Below are 20,024 nucleotides of genomic sequence, written 5' to 3'. Positions count from 1 at the left end.
GCTCCCAGACGGCGTATTTTTTTTAAACGAGGTCCTCGATAACGGGACATGAAGACTCCTTTTTTTATTTTATTGAAATTTCATTTTACACAATTAATTTCATTGTATTTACATTACAGAATACATCGAAATTAAAACTGAATTAAACTACAGGATAAACAGAGTAAAATCAACTAAAGTACCCCAAAAAATGGAATTTCATCAAAATCTTTTTTTTTTGTATATATATTATTTATTTTATTGTTTTGTATCTAGCAAAATTGTAAGGTAAAAAACATAAAAGATCCTGGATTCTCCATTTAATTCGGAAAAAAAGAGATTCTTGTTCGTAGAACATCGATAGAGAAAAAAAAGCCGACTATCGGATTTGAACCGATGACCCTCGCATTACAAATGCGATGCTCTAACCTCTGAGCTAAGTGGGCTTACATAACGGAAATAGTGTAACAAATAGAAATAGGTATAGTATAGGAAATCCGTAAAATCTCAGATATTAGTTATTAATCTTAGCTATTAACTAGTTCTAAATTTGAAGTTATACTTATAAAAATAAAAAAATACTAAAACTTCTTAAAGATAAAGTTAGCTTGATATGCTTAACTATAGGATATTAAAAAATAAAATTATAGAATTTATTGGTATTTTCATTCGATCATTATAGACTTTATTATTTGTTAATAATTTGAGGATTAATATTTCACTAAGGGGAACATAGAGTCAGAGTAAATAAAATTGCTAATTCTGATTAGAAAAAAAGAATAAATATCAAGCGTTATAGTATAATTTTGAATACTATAAAAAAGTAAGACGGGAGGTGGGGGAGATAAAAACTTTTGGATATATTGATTCGGATTGAATTGCAAATACATCAAGGATAGAATCAATTCAATTCTGAATTGCAATAAGCAAGCGAGGTCTCTCAAATAGAGTCGAACTGAACTGCTAGACTACGTTGAGTGATGAACTCAATGATTCAAAAAAAAAACTAAGAGATGGATGAAATTACACAAGGAATCCTGGTCTCAAAGAAGAGGGAAATGGGGATATGGCGAAATCGGTAGACGCTACGGACTTGATTGTATTGAGCCTTGGTATGGAAACCTGCTAAGTGGTAACTTCCAAATTCAGAGAAACCCTGGAATTAAAAAAGGGCAATCCTGAGCCAAATCCGTGTTTTGAGAAAACAAGGGGTTCTCGAACTAGAATACAAAGGAAAAGGATAGGTGCAGAGACTCAATGGAAGCTGTTCTAACGAATCGAGTTAATTACGTTGTGTTGTTAGTGGAATTCCTTCTAGTTCTAAATTAGAGAAAGAGGGGTTTTATACCTTATACATTTAATAAACACGTATAGATACTGACATAGCAAACGATTAATCACAGAACTCATATTATATTCTAATTATAATATAGGTTCTTTATCTTTTTTAAAAATGAAATTAGAAATGATAATGATTATGAAATAAAAAACTCATATCATAATTTTTTTTTTTCATTATTGTGAATCCACTCCAATCGAATATTGAATAATCAAATTCTTCAATTAAAATTCAAAGTTTTCGAGATCTTTAAAAAAGTGGATTAATCGGACGAGGACAAAGAGAGAGTCCCATTCTACATGTCAATACTGACAACAATGAAATTTCTAGTAAAAGGAAAATCCGTCGACTTTATAAGTTGTGAGGGTTCAAGTCCCTCTATCCCCAAATCCTCTTTTATTCCCTAACTATACTATATTATTATTATTTATCCTCTTTTTTTTTTTCTTTTTATCAATGCACTTTTTTTTCTTTTTATCAATGCAATGGGTTTAAGATTCATTAGCTTTCTCATTCTACTCTTTCACAAAGGAATGCGAAGAGAACTCAATGGATCTTATCCTATTCATTGAATAGATTTCTTTTTTATTAGAGTATCGGCAAGAAATCTTGGTTATTCACTCTATTTTTAAGTTTTATTTAAGTAAACCATGCACAATGCATAGGACTACCCCCCCCATTTTCAAATTTAAAATTTGAAATACTTTAATTAATTTTTAGTCCTTTTAATTGACATAGATACAAATACTCTACTAGGATGATGCACAAGAAAAGGTCAGGATAGCTCAGTTGGTAGAGCAGAGGACTGAAAATCCTCGTGTCACCAGTTCAAATCTGGTTCCTGGCAGAGAAAAAAAAAAAAAAGATCCACCGAATAGGTATTGATCCAAATACCTCGAGATGGATTGTGATACATATTCATTAATAATATTTATTCATCTAAGTGGATAAATCTATAATATAAATATAGAGGCACTTCTTTTTCTTTTTAAAGAAGTTTTAAAATATATCTTTTCTTTATGATAAAGAAGGGGGTGAGATTCCCCTTTATTTTTTTGCGTTTCTTAATTTTGTATTCCGCTATTCCGACGAATATTTTTTTAGTCTTGCTTATCTTTATCTTATCTTATTTTCCTAGTTGTGCTAAGTAATGTGCGCGGTACAAAGTTCCTGGTAGAGAACTTCTTTGAGTCATCCTATTTTTCTGTTCATATGAAGGAAATTAATATGCGATTTTCAAAATAGGGGAATCCAAATGAAACCCTTTTTTTGCTCAGTCTATCTGGAATGCTTTTGTATAATTAGGAATTAATTATAAATAGGTATTCCGTTTCATCTAGGAAAAGAACCTAAAAATATTCCTTGACTTGAATAAAATCTGGAGTTGTGTTGTATAAGTGAGCATGAATTTCTTATCATTCAATGAGCATCTTGTATTTCATAAAAATTGGGGGTTATATAATCCTTACGTAAGGGCCAGCCTATCCAACTTTCAGGCATTAGGATACGTTTAAGGCGCGGATGATTATCATAAGAGATTCCCACCATATCATAAGATTCGCGTTCTTGAAAATCGGCACTTCTCCAAATCCAGAAGACAGACGGAATTCTAGGATTATCCTTTTGGGCAAAGACTTTTATGCAGACTTCTTCTGGATTATCTATACCATATTGTATTCTCGTAAGATGATACACGCTAGCTAAAGATCCACCGGGTGCTACATCATAAGCACATTGGGAGCGTAAATAATTGTAACCATATACATATAAAATGACAGCAATGGAATCCCAATCCCCTGCTTTTATTTGTAAAGTCTCTATTCCTCGGTGATCAAAGCCCAAAGATCTATGAACCACCTCATGTTTGACTAGCCAATTAGATAACCAACCCTGCTGCATTGTCTTCATCTCTCCCTCTTTGTATAAATATTTCACATTTCGGATGCAAGTTTGAAAGATTGCCCTGCTTTTTATTTTTCTACACAAAAGAGCCCCTCTCCTAATTCACTAATTTGTAGGAAGGTACTGAACTTTTGGATTTGAAAAAAGTTTCAGAAGATATATCTAATGTAGATGGTGATTGATAGAGCAATTCTTGCTCATAAGTTCCTGTATGAGTACTGCGCCTAACATAAAGCTTGTGACTGGTAGTAAAACATCTATTTTTATTTTGAGATAGAGTTTGATCCTCAACTATTTCTCGCGATATCTTCTTACGAAGTTTTGTTAGGGCATCTATAACTGCCTCCGGTTTAGGTGGGCAGCCCGGCAAGTAGACATCCACAGGAATTAACTTATCAACTCCCCGAACAGTACTATAGGAATCCGTACTGAACATTCCCCCTGTAATAGTACAGGCTCCCATAGCAATGACGTATTTTGGTTCAGGCATTTGCTCGTATAATCTCACTAAAGAGGGAGCCATTTTCATTGTTACCGTACCGGCTGTTAAAATTAGGTCTGCTTGCCTAGGACTTGATCTTGGTACCAATCCATAACGATCAAAGTCGAATCGTGAGCCTATTAATGAAGCAAATTCAATGAAACAACAACTGGTACCGTATAGAAGGGGCCATAAACTGGAGAGTCTTGACCAATTCGAAAGATCATTTGGTGTAGTTGAAATAACAGAATTGGAACTTGTTTGGTCAAGTAAGGGAAACTCAATCAAATTCATAACTGTCTCAATAGAATCTTTTCCTTCTTTTTTTTTGTCTAAATATTCAGTTAAGACCATTCCAAGGCTCCTTTTCGCCATGCATAAACTAAACCAACAACTAAGATAAGCACGAAAATCAAAGCTTCGATAAAAACGGATACACCCAATACGTCGAAACTCATTGCCCAAGGGTATAGAAAGACGGTTTCCACATCAAAAACAACAAAAACGAGCGCAAACATATAATAGCGTATTCGGAATTGTACCCAAGCCCCTCCCATGGGTTCTATACCCGATTCATAACTAGAAAGCTTCTCTGGTCCTTCACTAACCGGGGCTAAAAGTCCTGAAATCGAAAATGCCAAAATAGGAATAAGGCTTGCTATTATTAGAAATGTCCAAAAAATATCATATTCGTGAAGCAGAAACATAATGTACTCCCATTAATGTGGAATAGGCGGAACTTAAATTAGTCAATTCAATTCAGCATTGTCAATTTATCCAGAACTTCTCTCTTTTCCTCGGTGAAACAAGAATCTTTTTTGTTCAAACAAAAGCGCTTAGTTTAAGTTTAGCCTTTGTTTCCTCTGTGCTGCATCTTCTTTAAAGATTCATCCAATGGAATCCCAACTCCCTTTCTTTTGGATTTCCATTCTATTTAGATATGGTGTATGTAGATCTAATTCTTATATAAAGAAAACTTTCTCGTTTCACTTTGTCTCGCTTTCTCTAGAATCTCTAGAAAAAAGAATAGCTCTATCCTTTATTTAATATTTAATAATAAAATAATAAGAGACTATTAAATAAAAATGAGAATACTACTAAATTAGAACCTAATTAAGATAGTAGGACTAATCTATGCAGTATAATTAATGAGAAGTAATACTATAAAATAAAAATAAAGAACTCTATTTCAGAACTATGAGACAGAATATTCTGTTTTCTTATTTACTCTTTACTTTATTTTTTCTATTTAAAGTTGATCAATTTACATAATGTATCTATAAACAAAGTAATAAATATACTTAAAACAAAGTAGGAATTCGCAAAATGGATAAAATCATTGCAGTTATTATAGGGAAGTCTAGAGATATCCTATTTGAAGGAGGACGGGATTCAAATCAGGGAAAGGATCCTTTCTTCTATTGATTTGATAGAAATTCGTTTTTCTTTTCCTGTCTGTATGATTTTGATTTTCGATGAATGAGCCTTTGGTAATGCTTTTATCTCTATTCTATGTCGCAGGCGCCTATCCAGTCTATAAACAAATACTAATGAGAAAATGAAAACTATACTAAACTAAAGAAAACATAGGATAGAGATCCTAAAATCTAAAAAAGGGCATATTAGGGCTATACGGATTCGAACCGTAGACCTTCTCGGTAAAACAGATCAAACGGATTATTATCGAAATGATTTGAACTGTTTCAAAGACCCAACATGCATTTTTTTGCATTGGGCTCTTTCATAAACTGATTTAAAGATCAGTTAGTCCACCATAGTTTTTCTTTACGGAAAGATAATGAGATGGCTCCCTGTGCTCTGATTGATTTTTTGTATTATGATCTATCTAGGAGCAATACCAAAGTGTTTCAAAGGAGGATTACCTTGACTTAGGTCTGCCTCCGGTCTAAATTAAATCAACCTAAGTGAAATGGAGTCTCTATCGTTCCACTGCAAGAGTTAACTATGAGACTTCATACACCTTAAAGTTCATAGAACGAAAAGAAGTTTTTTGGAGGCCCTTATCCTCATTACGCCTAGCATTTAGTGGGCTGGATATTTACCTTATCAACTAGCAAATCCATAAGGGTTCTATTTGATTAGGCACCTGAATTGGCACCTGAATCGGACTGAACCGACTGTTTGTCAGGCTACTGTTCTCCTATTCTCTCGAATCTATGAAGTAAGACATTGATTTTGCAATAAGATCGATTATGTTCATTGCATAATAAGCTCCTTTGAAAAGCATTGGCGCACGTGTAAACGAGTTGCTCTACCGAACTGAGCTATAGCCCTTATCAGAGATATCTTAACATATAGATAATTTCTTGTCAAGATGAATATTTTCTAATGCCAGAGGATACCCCTTTGATCTGTATCTGTTTAGTATTTAGTTTAGTATTTAGTATATAACAGACCAATAACAGAGCGGTATTGCTTAGAAAAGGGATTCAATATATAATCGATCGAAGTAATGGGTCTTCCTTTGTGGTGATAAATTGCCTACTTAACTCAGTGGTTAGAGTATTGCTTTCATACGGCGGGAGTCATTGGTTCAAATCCAATAGTAGGTAAGTAGGTAGAAAAATTACTAGATAGCATTGGACTTACTTCGCTTCGCTATCTAATAACTTTTTCTACCCCTCTTCCCTTTTTCTTTGTATCAACTATAAACCACTGGATTGTCTTCAATTGGATGGGGGAATCCAATTGACAGCCTCGATTCGTATCCTAGCTCGTCTGAGAGCGAGCTTCGCTTCAACCAAATCTTTCGTACCCTCAGCTTTACTCAAGTTAGCTTCGGCTATTTCAAGTGCCTTTTGAGCTTCTTCCGGATCAATATCACACTACCCAGTTCCGCATCATTTCCTAAAATGATGATCTCATTATTAACTATTCTCGCAAAACCGCTCCACAGAATCGCTGTTAACCATTGGTCGTTGAGGAGGCGTATTCTCAAAGGACCCATATCTACTGCTGTGTTAATGGGGGCGTGGTTTGGTAATACGCCAATTTGGCCACTATTAGTGGATAAAATGATTTCTTTCACTTCACAATCCCAAATAATTCGCTTAGGAGTCAGTACATAAAGATTTAATTTCATTTCTTCGATTTGTTCTCCTCTTCTAAGGTTATAGCTTTCGTGCTAGCTTCATCGATGTTACCCACCAAATAAAAAGCCTGTTCAGGTAGGCCGTCTAATTCTCCGGAAAGGATTAGTTGAAATCCCCTAATAGTTTCCGCAAGAGCAACATACTTTCCTGGAGAACCAGTAAAAACTTCTGCCACAAAGAACGGTTGTGATAAGAAACGCTCAATTTTTCTTGCTCTTGCTACAGTTAAACGATCCTCTTCCGATAATTCATCCAAGCCAAGAATTGCGATAATGTCCTGAAGTTCTTTGTAACGTTGTAAAGTTTCCTTAACTCTTTGCGCAGTTTCATAATGTTCGTTGCCAACGATCCGAGGCTGTAACATAGTCGAGGTTGAATCTAAAGGATCTACTGCTGGATAAATACCCTTGGAAGCTAATCCTCTGGAAAGTACGGTAGTAGCATCCAAATGTGCAAATGTTGTGGCAGGGGCAGGGTCGGTCAAATCGTCTGCAGGTACATAAACTGCTTGAATCGAAGTTATAGATCCCTTTTTAGTAGAAGCAATTCTTTCTTGCAAAGAACCCATTTCTGTACTAAGAGTAGGTTGATAACCCACTGCGGAGGGCATTCTCCCTAATAAAGCGGATACCTCTGATCCTGCTTGAACAAAACGAAAGATATTATCGATAAATAAAAGCACGTCTTGCTTATTAACATCTCGGAAATATTCCGCCATAGTTAGGGCAGTTAAACCAACTCTCATACGAGCTCCCGGTGGTTCATTCATTTGGCCATAGACTAGAGCTACCTTTGATTCCTCAATATTTTTTTCATTAATTACTCCGGATTCCTTCATTTCCATATAAAGATCATTTCCTTCACGAGTCCGTTCCCCTACTCCACCGAATACGGATACGCCCCCATGAGCTTTAGCAATGTTATTGATTAATTCCATGATCAGTACTGTTTTACCTACTCCAGCCCCCCCAAATAGTCCTATTTTTCCTCCACGTCGATAAGGAGCTAAAAGATCGACGACCTTAATACCTGTTTCAAAGATGGATAATTTCGTATCTAACTCGATAAAGGCAGGCGCAGATCTATGAATAGGGAACGTTGCACTACTATCTACAGGACCCAAATTGTCAACAGGCTCCCCAAGAACGTTGAAAATTCGTCCGAGAGTAGCTCCACCGACCGGAACACTGAGAGGAGCTCCCGTGTCAATCACTTCCATTCCTCTCATCAACCCGTCCGTAGCACTCATAGCTACAGCTCTAACTCGATTATTTCCTAATAATTGTTGTACCTCACAAGTCACATTAATTTGCTTATCGGCAGTGTCTCTACTCTGGACTACCAAAGCGTTATAAATATAAGGTAACTTGCCTGGGGGAAAAGTGACATCCAGCACGGGTCCAATAATTTGATCGATACGACCTGTACTTTTTTCTTCAATTGTGGAAACCCCGGGAGGAGAAGTAGTAGGATTGGTTCTCATAATTATCACATAATTAAAAAAAAGGAATTTGTCGAAATTTTTCTTTTTTTATTGTTGAATAATGCCAAATCAAATCAAAAAAAATCCAAAAGTAAAAAGGAAATGAATTAGTTAATTCAATAAGAGAGAAAAGGGGACCAGGACTTGATTTCGTTGCCCAAGCGAATCCCATTCAATCGTTTACTCATGGAATGAGTCCATTGGAAAGTTCAATCAATCTTTTTTTTCATATACATTTTGCCTTTTGTGGAGGATCTGTGCCTACTCTACTTTCCTATCTAGGACTTCGATATACAAAATATATACTACTGTGAAGCATAGATTGCTGTCAACAAAGAATTTTATTAGTATTTAGTTAGGTATTTGCATTCAAAATAAGAAAAGAGAACTATTAAGAACTTGTAAAATAAGGATTAGGAATTAATTTGGGTTGCGCTATATCTATCAAAGAGTATACAATAATTATGGATTTGGTAAATCAAATCCATGGTTTAATAACGAACCGTGTTAACTTACCATAACAACAACTCAATTCCTATCGAATTCCTATATTGGAATTCCTATAGGATAGAACATACACAGGGTGTACGCATTATATATGAATGAAACATATTCATTAACCTAAGCATGCCCTCAATTTTCTTTAATGAGTTGATATTATATTAATTGAATATCCTTTTTGTTTTACGAGATTTTTGCTAAAGTTTCATTTACGCCTAATTAACATCGAGTAGACCCTGTTATTGTGAGAATTCTTAATTCAAGAGTTATAGGGAGGGACTTATGTCACCACAAACAGAAACTAAAGCAGGTGTTGGATTTCAAGCTGGTGTTAAAGATTATAAATTGACTTACTACACCCCAGAGTATGAAACTAAGGATACTGATATCTTGGCAGCATTCCGAGTAAGTCCTCAGCCTGGGGTTCCGCCCGAAGAAGCAGGGGCTGCAGTAGCTGCCGAATCTTCTACTGGTACATGGACAACTGTTTGGACTGATGGACTTACCAGTCTTGATCGTTACAAAGGACGATGCTATCACATCGAGCCTGTTGCTGGGGAAGACAACCAATGGATCTGTTATGTAGCTTATCCATTAGACCTATTTGAAGAGGGTTCCGTTACTAACATGTTTACTTCCATTGTAGGTAACGTATTTGGTTTCAAAGCCCTACGTGCTCTACGTTTGGAGGATCTACGAATTCCCCCTACTTATTCAAAAACTTTCCAAGGCCCGCCTCATGGTATCCAAGTTGAAAGAGATAAGTTGAACAAGTACGGTCGTCCTTTATTGGGATGTACTATTAAACCAAAATTGGGATTATCCGCAAAAAATTATGGTAGAGCGTGTTATGAGTGTCTACGTGGTGGACTTGATTTTACCAAAGATGATGAAAACGTAAACTCACAACCATTTATGCGCTGGAGAGACCGTTTTGTCTTTTGTGCCGAAGCTATTTATAAATCACAGGCCGAAACCGGTGAAATCAAGGGGCATTACTTGAATGCGACTGCGGGTACATGTGAAGAAATGATTAAGAGAGCTGTATTTGCAAGAGAATTAGGGGTTCCTATTGTAATGCATGACTACTTAACTGGGGGATTCACCGCAAATACTACTTTGGCTCATTATTGCCGCGACAATGGCCTACTTCTTCACATTCACCGTGCAATGCATGCAGTTATTGATAGACAGAAAAATCATGGTATGCATTTCCGTGTATTAGCTAAAGCATTGCGTATGTCTGGGGGAGATCATATCCACTCCGGTACAGTAGTAGGTAAGTTAGAAGGGGAACGCGAAATGACTTTAGGTTTTGTTGATTTATTGCGCGATGATTTTATTGAAAAAGATCGTGCTCGCGGTATCTTTTTCACTCAGGACTGGGTATCCATGCCAGGTGTTATACCGGTAGCTTCAGGTGGTATTCATGTTTGGCATATGCCAGCTCTGACCGAAATCTTTGGGGACGATTCTGTATTACAATTTGGTGGAGGAACTTTAGGACATCCTTGGGGAAATGCACCTGGTGCAGCAGCTAATCGAGTGGCTTTAGAAGCCTGTGTACAAGCTCGTAACGAAGGGCGCGATCTTGCTCGCGAAGGTAATGAAATTATCCGAGCAGCTTGCAAATGGAGTCCTGAACTAGCCGCAGCTTGTGAAGTATGGAAGGCGATCAAATTCGAGTTCGAGCCGGTAGATACTATTGATTAACTAGATAAAACTAAAGATAAAGAAGGTATAAATAAAAAAGAAACGAAATAAAAAGAGAAAAAAATCAGTTATGAAATGCAGTAATTCTTCTTTATTCTTCTAATTGATTGCAATTAAACTCGGCTCAATCTTTTTTAGAAAAAAAAGATTGAGCCGAATAAAAATAGATCATGATATGATCATGAGACTTGACAAATTGAGATTCGTCTATTCTATATATCTAGAATATATATATTAAGGTATAATACAATAAAGAAATACAAATAAAATAATAAAATAATAAAATATAGTATTATCATATGATAATGATAATGGAATCAAATACGCAGTATTTACAGAAAAAAGTCTTCGTTTATTGGGAAAGAATCAATATACTTTTAATGTCGAATCGGGATTCACTAAGACAGAAATAAAGCATTGGGTCGAACTCTTCTTTGGTGTTAAGGTGGTAGCTGTGAATAGCCATCGACTACCTGGAAAAGGTAGAAGAATAGGACCTATTCTGGGCCATACAATGCATTACAGACGTATGATCATTACCCTTCAACCGGGTTATTCTATTCCACTTCTAGATAGAGAAAAAAACTAAAGGAGAATGAATGAAAAAAGACATAGTTTGGAAGTTAGACCTTTTTATAGGACTCTCTTTCAATTTCAAAAAAGAGGACGTTTGAAACTTTTAACAGGCGTAATCGTGAGTCAACAAGTGACTCGAACTGTGTGTAAAAAAAGAAGCATTTTTTTTTTTTCAAAATGCTAGAACTAGATAAGGAAGTTTTCTATAACCTTGAGAAAAAGGATAAAAAGGTAGTTTTTTTTTAGTTTATGACTCCGATCAAGAGCGAGAAATCCTTGATTTGGGATTGGACATAGAACCTGGACCCATCGTAGAGACGTTTAGTTCAAAAGAAAGGATCGTATCCTGATGGTAAGAATTATACTTTCGTGGAAATACAGCGCTATAGACTTCAATGCGGTAGAGTAGACGTTTTGTTTCTAATTTTTCTGGACCAAACCTCCGCTCCGACCCAACGATACAATGAATTTTTTCTGTTCATATTCATAAATAAAAAAGATTCGGAATCGCAATGCTACTATATGCGTCCAGAGGAGTATTTGGAATAATATTCTTCTATAATCCATTATTGCGGGGGGTCTTACTAACAGGGCTTCGCTGCACGGGACAGGTCTTCGTCGAAAAGCTAACTCCACCCGGCATTTTCATACCCTTTCTTTGGGTGGTATATCGCCTTTTAAAGTCTAAGAGGGTAGTAGGGGATCTATAGTAGGTAAGATAATTTGCCCTTTGATTTTGATTGAATATACTATTTTTCCGCCTTTACCACGCATTATTGTATGCGCTTCTAGAGAAGTATGTATGCAGGAAGTAAATTCTAACCGCTTTCTTTTGAATCCAATTTCAAATTAGATTAGAAAGATAGAAAGGCCATGAGGATGGGAAAATCAAAATAAAATCTTTTTAATTAGTTCTCCTTTTTTGGAATTTTCTTATTATCCTTTCATTTTTTTTACAGAATATTTTTCAAACTAAAAATAAAAAATACAATACAATAGTCAATATTCCTTATAATAGATATACTTAATTATATCATAAGAATCTTAAGATATTTTTCGACTAGATAGAAATAGTAAATTTGAATTGAGACACCTATTCCATGACGGATTTAAACTTACCTTCTATTTTCGTGCCTTTAGTAGGCTTAGTATTTCCGGCAATTGCAATGACTTCTTTATTTCTTTATGTGCAAAAAAATAAGATTGTCTAGTATTTTTTAGTGTAAGTAATATAATATGGTAGGGTATGTGGCTTTTTCTACACACACTTTCTACACACAAATGAAAAACGGTTATGGATGCGGATATAGGCTACGAGCATAAATGCATGAATATGCAGAGCCAGGTATAGCGAGTTTTATTTTATTTATTTTAATTGAATCAACGAATATTTTTTGAATAGAAAGTCAATGTATCTAACCTATTATTTCACAGGAGTACTAGTTGCTGAAGGCGATTTCAGAATCAAAAAAAGTAAAGTCAAAATTATTTAGCTTATTCTCTCAATTTCAATCGACCGCTGCTGGATTTAGTATATCTAATATGAATTGGCGATCAGAACACATATGGGTAGAACTTCTAAAAGGTTCTCGAAAAAGGGGTAATTTTTTCTGGGCCTGTATTCTTTTTCTAGGTTCACTAGGATTCTTATCGGTTGGGATTTCCAGTTATCTTGGTAAGAATATTATATCTATACTTCCATCTCAAGAAATTCTTTTTTTTCCGCAGGGGGTCGTGATGTCTTTCTACGGAATCGCAGGCCTATTCATTAGCTCCTACTTGTGGTGTACTATTTTGTGGAATGTAGGTAGTGGTTATGACCGATTCGATAGAAAAGAGGGAATAGTGTGCATTTTTCGTTGGGGATTCCCTGGAATAAAACGTCGCGTCTTCCTTCGATTCCTTATGCGGGATATCCAATCAATTAGAATTCAGGTTAAAGAGGGTCTTTATCCTCGTCGTATTCTTTATATGGAAATCCGGGGCCAGGGGATCATTCCCTTGACTCGTACTGATGATAAATTTTTTACTCCACGAGAAATTGAACAAAAAGCTGCCGAATTGGCCTATTTCTTGCGCGTACCAATTGAAGTATTTTGAGGTATCTTTTTTGAACTGAGTTGAATGAAGAAAAGAAGAATTGGAAGAAGAAAAGTTTTCTCAACACAGGGAGGAAGTCCCTTCTAAATTGGATTTGTTATTGTAAGGGGATTTTTAAGTATTTATCTAAAGGAAGGAACAAACGAGGATAAGAGAAATTTGCTTTTAATTTTTTTTTATCCAAGTTAGATATATCGCATACTATTCTTCCTTTTTCATCCGAAAGGGCTTTTTTTTTATTCTATTTCACTATTTCATTCCATCTAGATCTAAGAAAGAACCCAATGCACTGAAATTCCACTAATAACTAATATACAAAAAAGAAGAATAGATACAGGGTATCAAACCTATAGAGTTTTTGCTTCAAAGAAATAGAAATATCATGAAATAGAAATATCATCATATAGAGTCAGGGAATGGAATAGAGTCAGCGAATGAAGCATATTCATTAACAACTCCATTTACAGATCAAAAATGAAAAAAAAGAAAGCATTGCCTTCTTTACTATATCTTGTATTTATCGTACTTTTGCCTTGGGGGGTCTCTTCCTCATTTAACAAATGTCTGGAACTTTGGATTAAGAATTGGTGGAATACCAGGCAATCCGAAACTCTCTTAACTGATATTCAAGAGAAAAGGATTCTAGAAAGATTCATAGAATTAGAAGAACTTTCTCTCTTGGACGAGATGATAAAAGGGAAACTAAAGACACATGTACAAAAACCTCCTACAGGAATACACAAGGAAATAATACAATGGGTCAAAATAAATAATGAGGATCATCTCCATACCATTTTGCATTTCTCGACAAATATAATCTGTTTGGCTATTCTAAGTGGTTCTTTTTTTCTGGGTAAAGAGGAACTTGTCATTTTGAATTCTTGGGTTCAGGAATTCTTCTATAATTTAAATGACTCAATAAAAGCTTTTTTTATTCTTTTAGTTACTGATTTTTTTGTTGGATTTCACTCCACCCGTGGTTGGGAACTAGTAATTCGTTGGGTCTACAACGATTTTGGATGGGCTCCTAACGAGCTTATTTTCACTATTTTTGTTTGTAGTTTTCCAGTAATTCTAGATACATGTTTGAAATTTTGGGTCTTTTTTTGTTTAAATCGTCTATCTCCTTCGCTTGTAGTCATTTATCATTCAATTAGTGAAGCATAAATTCATTTGATCTCCCGATATTAATATTAATCAAATTAGCAAGCATCTTTTTTTAGAAAGAAAGCCCTTTTCCATTTTAGCAAAATTCTTTCTATTTATACCTACTTTAAGGTATTCATCATTGCAGTACAACTGTTGCAGTAGAATGACAACAGATTCGTGTATAGGGAACTAGATTAGCTTAGCTACCTATCTAATTTATTGTAGAAATTCTGGGATCTGCGATTGGACATGGAAAATAGAAATACTTTTTCTTGGGTAAAGGAACAGATAACTCGATCGATTTCTGTATCGATCATGATATACGTAATAACTCGGACATCTATTTCAAATGCATATCCCATTTTTGCGCAGCAGGGTTATGAAAACCCACGAGAAGCAACTGGACGAATTGTATGTGCCAATTGCCATTTAGCTAGCAAGCCCGTCGATATTGAAGTTCCCCAAGCTGTGCTTCCCGATACTGTATTTGAAGCAGTTCTTCGAATTCCTTATGATATGCAATTGAAACAAGTTCTTGCTAATGGAAAAAAGGGAGGGTTGAATGTAGGTGCTGTTCTTATTTTGCCCGAGGGATTCGAATTAGCGCCGCCCGATCGTATTTCCCCTGAGTTAAAAGAAAAGATAGGAAATCTTGCTTTTCAGAGTTATCGTCCCGATAAAAAAAACATTCTTGTGATAGGCCCTGTTCCCGGTAAGAAATATAGTGAAATTGTCTTTCCCATTCTTTCCCCTGATCCTGCTACGAAGAAAGATGCTCATTTCTTAAAATATCCCATATATGTAGGGGGAAACCGAGGAAGAGGACAGATCTATCCTGATGGTAGCAAGAGTAACAATACAGTCTATAATGCTACGTCAACAGGTATAGTAAGAAAAATACTACGTAAAGAAAAGGGGGGGTATGAAATATCCATAGTTGATGCATCAGATGGACGCCAAGTGATTGATATTATACCTCCCGGACCAGAACTTCTTGTTTCAGAGGGGGAATCCATCAAGCTTGATCAACCATTAACAAGCAATCCTAATGTGGGAGGTTTTGGTCAGGGGGACGCAGAAATCGTGCTTCAGGATCCATTACGTGTCCAAGGCCTTTTGTTCTTCTTCGCATCCGTTATTTTGGCACAAGTTTTTTTGGTTCTCAAAAAGAAACAGTTTGAAAAGGTTCAATTGTACGAAATGAATTTCTAGGTCCCGGGATTTCTTACCATCAAGTTGGTAAAAAGCCTCGATTTATTGGCAATTGCTAGAATTATCTATGATCTATTTTGGAAATCCTTTTTTTGTTTAGACTGCTTTTTGTTTATGAGATGTCTGGAATTCCTTATTTATATCCCATGCAAAAGAAGAGAATCCAAGGCAAAGGCGAGAACAATCAAATTAAAATTTCTTCTTTTTCGGAGGGATTGCAGGTCTTCTTAATCGTCTATTCGGCACAAGAAAAAGCCTTTTTCTTGTGCCGATTCTTCTTGTATCAAAATAAGAATCCTTTTTCTTCCTAATTCGTCAAAGATTACTATTTCTTCTTTATTCGGGTCTGTCTCTTGGACCTCTTTTTCTTTTGCTTAGGTTTAGCCGAGGTAGTGGACAAACAGAGGGGAAGAAAATATGGCGGGGGAAAAATTTCTTGTGATTGTGAGCAAATTGCTTGGCTTGTTTAATTAAGTTCAACTTCAAATTTACAGAAATTTTGCAAAAAAAAAGTAAACTCTTCCATTGAAGGTTTTTTTATTTTTAGGCTAGTTGAATAGTTTTGATTAAGGTTTTATTAGTTTATTACTCGAAACTAAATCAAGGATTTTCAGGATACTTCCTTCGTGGAATAAGATATTGGATCCTCGAGTGATCTCTTTTTCTTGTTGCTTCATAAGAGTGAATCGAATAGATTCAATTCGCGTTATAAGAGTAAAATAAAAATTCCGCGGGTCCTTTCCGCTCTAATCAGATAAAGGGGGGTAAGGACCCGCTAAGCTCCTACTTTTTCATGTTTACAATCTGGTCCCTCCGATTACTATAGAGATGAACCCAATCCAGAATATGAACCATAAAAGAAAACACCTACTAAACCAATCACAGCAATACCAGCTACAGTACCTATCAGCCAAAGAGGAATTCTTCCAGTAGTATCGGCCATTTCCCCTACTTTCCTCCACATTTTATCAATTGGTCATGCTAGAGACAAAAACAGTCATGGGTAGTTATAAGGATGGTATCCTTCCAAATGGGATAAGAGAATTCTTATTAGTCTCTTTCTTTCTCTCAATTGAAGAAGTAATTGGAAAATAAAACAGCAAGTACAAAAATGAGTAATAAACCCCAGTATAGACTGGTACGATTCAATTCAACATTTTGTTCATTCGGGTTTGATTGTGTCATAGTTCTATAGTTGGAATTTGTTTTATCGTTGGATGAACTGCATTGCTGATATTGATCCCAAGAAAAAAACAGTAGGTACAGCTAGTCCGTGAATAGCCAGCCATCGCACTGTAAAAATAGGATAGGTTCGATCTATGGTCATTGAGGGCCTCCTAAAAGGATCTACTAAATTCATCGAGTTGTTCTAAAGAATCAAAACGGTCGGTTATTAACGGAATTCCTTGTCGGCTTTCCGTGAAATACTCGTTTGGCCTAGGACTTCCAAACACGTCATAAGCTAAACCCGTACTGACAAATAACCAACCCGCAATGAATAGGGAAGGTATAGTAATGCTATGAATAACCCAGTATCGAATACTGGTAATAATATCAGCAAAAGAACGTTCTCCCGTGCTTCCAGACATGCTGAACTCCCAAAATTTTTGTACATTCAAAAAAGGAATTGATTCCGTAAAAGATGGGATCGACCAGTAAATAGAAAATTACTGATATTTCATCCTTGTGAGATTGTCAATTTTGTACCAAAGGTGTATTTTGAGTATACCGAATTAGTATAGCTATCCTTCCTATGGCACAGCAATCTGGTTTTGCCTGGTTCCGAAACATAATTACTTTTTTATTTTTTTTTTGTCTATAGGTAAGCTATATGTTATTCAAGGCATCAATAGAAAACCCCATTTTTGTAGGTTCTACTTACTTTTCATTGGCTTCGGAATAATAGAGTAATTCGGAATAGCAGCCAAAATCTTGGGAAAATCTAAGTTAATGATCAATAGGTTTGGATAAATAATTTAGGAAGGATATTCTCATACTGACACAATACAAGGACAAGTATATGTGAAATCTATCCTTTCATAATTCGTAATTCATCCTTGTATTGTTTGTTGGATTAGGTCTAACTTTCTTGACCAAACTGCGAGCGCGGAACTTTACGAGATGAAATAGGGAAAGACAGAAGATAGAATAGAACTTAAAAGGATAATTGAAGTGACTCGTCTTCGAATCTACTTTGGTTGGAGTTCGAAAAAGGAATAAAAATAAAGTAAATTCAAGGAAGAGCTTTCTTTTTTTTTTTTTTTTAACAGCCCCTTGGCAGGTCGTGGAATGCTTTTGTTCTCCTCTTATTCCATATGGAATACAATCAGTTAAAATAAGAAGGAATAGGGGAATATTCGATCGTTCACTCCAAAAAGAGGGTCCTATTGAAAAAGAAATTATCCAAAATAGAAAGAAGTTTTTTTTTTCAAATTCAATTGTTTATTTATCTCTTATTCAAAAATTTCCCTGAAAATTGAATTTCTTTTTTTCATTCAATGGGGTTAGATGATCTAGTTCTTAATATTATTACTTTACTCAATTGACAAATTCCACAACAAATCTCTTGATTCGGAATTAGGGACTCATGTATCATCTGATGAATCCACTTTCTTTTACACTTCTGTATCTTACTCTATCTTGTTTTTTAGTATTATCTAAAATAACTGATGAATTATGAATTTTCCATAACTTAGGTAAATGCTTTACCAACATATGTAGTGTAGTAAAAAAAAATAAATGGAATTTAACTCTTTCATGCTTACTTTAACTAGTTATTTTGGTTTTCTACTGGCTGCTTTAACTATAACCCCAGCTCTATTTATTGGCTTGAACAAGATACGCCTTATTTGAATTGACTGAATAATTATAATTCAGAAAAGAAAAATCTTTCTTTGGGATTCCTGGCATTCTACGACTCTTTTCCAGACTAATTAGGAATTCTTTTCTTGGTCATTGAGATTCGTGGATAATTTAGAGTACTATTTAGGGATAGATCGTACCTCTTTTTTTATCCCCTCGAACAAATCGAAATGATTGAAGTTTTTCTATTTGGAATCGTCTTAGGCCTAATTCCTATTACTTTAGCGGGATTATTCGTGACTGCGTATTTGCAATACAGGCGTGGGGATCAGTTGGATCTTTGATTGAGTCATTTTTTTTTTTTGATTGACCTCCTCCAGACCAGAGAGGAGGTCAAATTGAAATTGGAGTTACAATTCAATTTTGTTAAGTTATTTTACTCTGCTTCGACATAAAATAGATGGAATCACGCTCTGTAGGATTTGAACCTACGACATCGGGTTTTGGAGACCCGCGTTCTACCGAACTGAACTAAGAGCGCTTTCATTCATTCAAAAAGAAAATCTTTTTCTATTCCTAATGTATCTCACGTACGTATAGTCTCCACAAATTCAAGTTATACCCACTTTACTTTAATTGATCTCGTCGCTACTGCCTATAAAGAAGAAAGAAGTAATAGGTAGGGATGACAGGATTTGAACCTGTGACATTTTGTACCCAAAACAAACGCGCTACCAAGCTGCGCTACATCCCTTTTCCAAATTAAATTGTTGTACAATGCCATTGTACACAATTCCTGTCTTCTTTTCCACATCATAATTTTCTTCTTCTTTCTTTCTCTATCTATATATAGAACCCTCGTGTCATTTCTTCTTTTTGGTCTCATATAATTAAGGAATTATATACATATAAAATCCAATATAATTTCGCCTATAAAAGAAGGATTACTTTTCCTTGGTAATATATAGGAAGAAGGGGTCATCTTTTTCTTTTTTAGGGATAGGAAAATTTCGTCGATATGGTTCATTTTATATATAGCATAACAATCTTGGGCAAGAGTTTATGATCATATATGTATTCCAACAAGGAAGGAGGATTTTCAATGCGGGATATAAAAACATATCTCTCTGTAGCACCCGTGCTAAGTACTCTATGGTTTGGTGCTTTAGCAGGTTTATTGATAGAAATTAATCGTTTATTCCCAGATGCTTTGTCATTCCCTTTTTTTTAATTCTAGTTATTGCTATGGGAGGGATAGATTTCTTCGTGATATGACAAAATTTGATCCTTTTCAATCTTTTTTTAGTATCGGAAGGAAAAAGAAAGAAAAGATGGATTGGGTTGAACCTCAGAGTCATTAAAAATTTGGTAAACCCCATTTTTGAAAATAGAAATTCAATTTAAAGGGGTACCCAAGCTAAATAAGGCCTCAGAAATCAGAGCATAGAAAAGGCGGGGCTGGCTAATTAAATGAAAGGATTTCGAACCAAAATCTTTGCTAATTCGACAAGGATTGTATTCTTTAATTATTTCTCTATTTTTTATTACTTAATTAAAGAATAAAAAAAAATTATTCTAATGAATTTTATTCTTCTTCTTCGGATTCAAAATAGAAGAATAAAAGAATAAGTAGAAGAATTAAGTTAAGTCAATCCAAAAAGAAAAGGAGGTTCA

General features: G+C 35.2%; 4 non-coding genes across 4 annotated transcripts; 1 reads left to right on the top strand and 3 right to left on the bottom strand.

Moving 5' to 3' along the window:
- Positions 1-352: 352 nt before the first annotated feature.
- Positions 353-425, bottom strand: TRNAT-UGU (transfer RNA threonine (anticodon UGU)). The gene has a single exon. It is a non-coding gene; the product is annotated as a tRNA-Thr (tRNA).
- A 1,667-nt stretch (positions 426-2,092) lies between these two features.
- Positions 2,093-2,165, top strand: TRNAF-GAA (transfer RNA phenylalanine (anticodon GAA)). Its single transcript has one exon. It is a non-coding gene; the product is annotated as a tRNA-Phe (tRNA).
- Positions 2,166-18,817: 16,652 nt separating this feature from the next.
- TRNAW-CCA (transfer RNA tryptophan (anticodon CCA)) lies at positions 18,818-18,891 on the bottom strand. Its single transcript has one exon. It is a non-coding gene; the product is annotated as a tRNA-Trp (tRNA).
- Positions 18,892-19,030: 139 nt separating this feature from the next.
- On the bottom strand, positions 19,031-19,104 carry TRNAP-UGG (transfer RNA proline (anticodon UGG)). The gene has a single exon. It is a non-coding gene; the product is annotated as a tRNA-Pro (tRNA).
- Positions 19,105-20,024: the final 920 nt, after the last annotated feature.

Source organism: Triticum urartu, unplaced genomic scaffold (genome assembly GCF_056163025.1).
Source record: "Triticum urartu cultivar PI428250 unplaced genomic scaffold, HENAU_Tu73 scaffold282, whole genome shotgun sequence".
Taxonomy (NCBI): domain Eukaryota; kingdom Viridiplantae; phylum Streptophyta; class Magnoliopsida; order Poales; family Poaceae; genus Triticum; species Triticum urartu.
The sequence above is the reverse complement of the archived record's forward strand: the minus strand, read 5'-3'. Positions and strand labels throughout refer to the sequence as shown.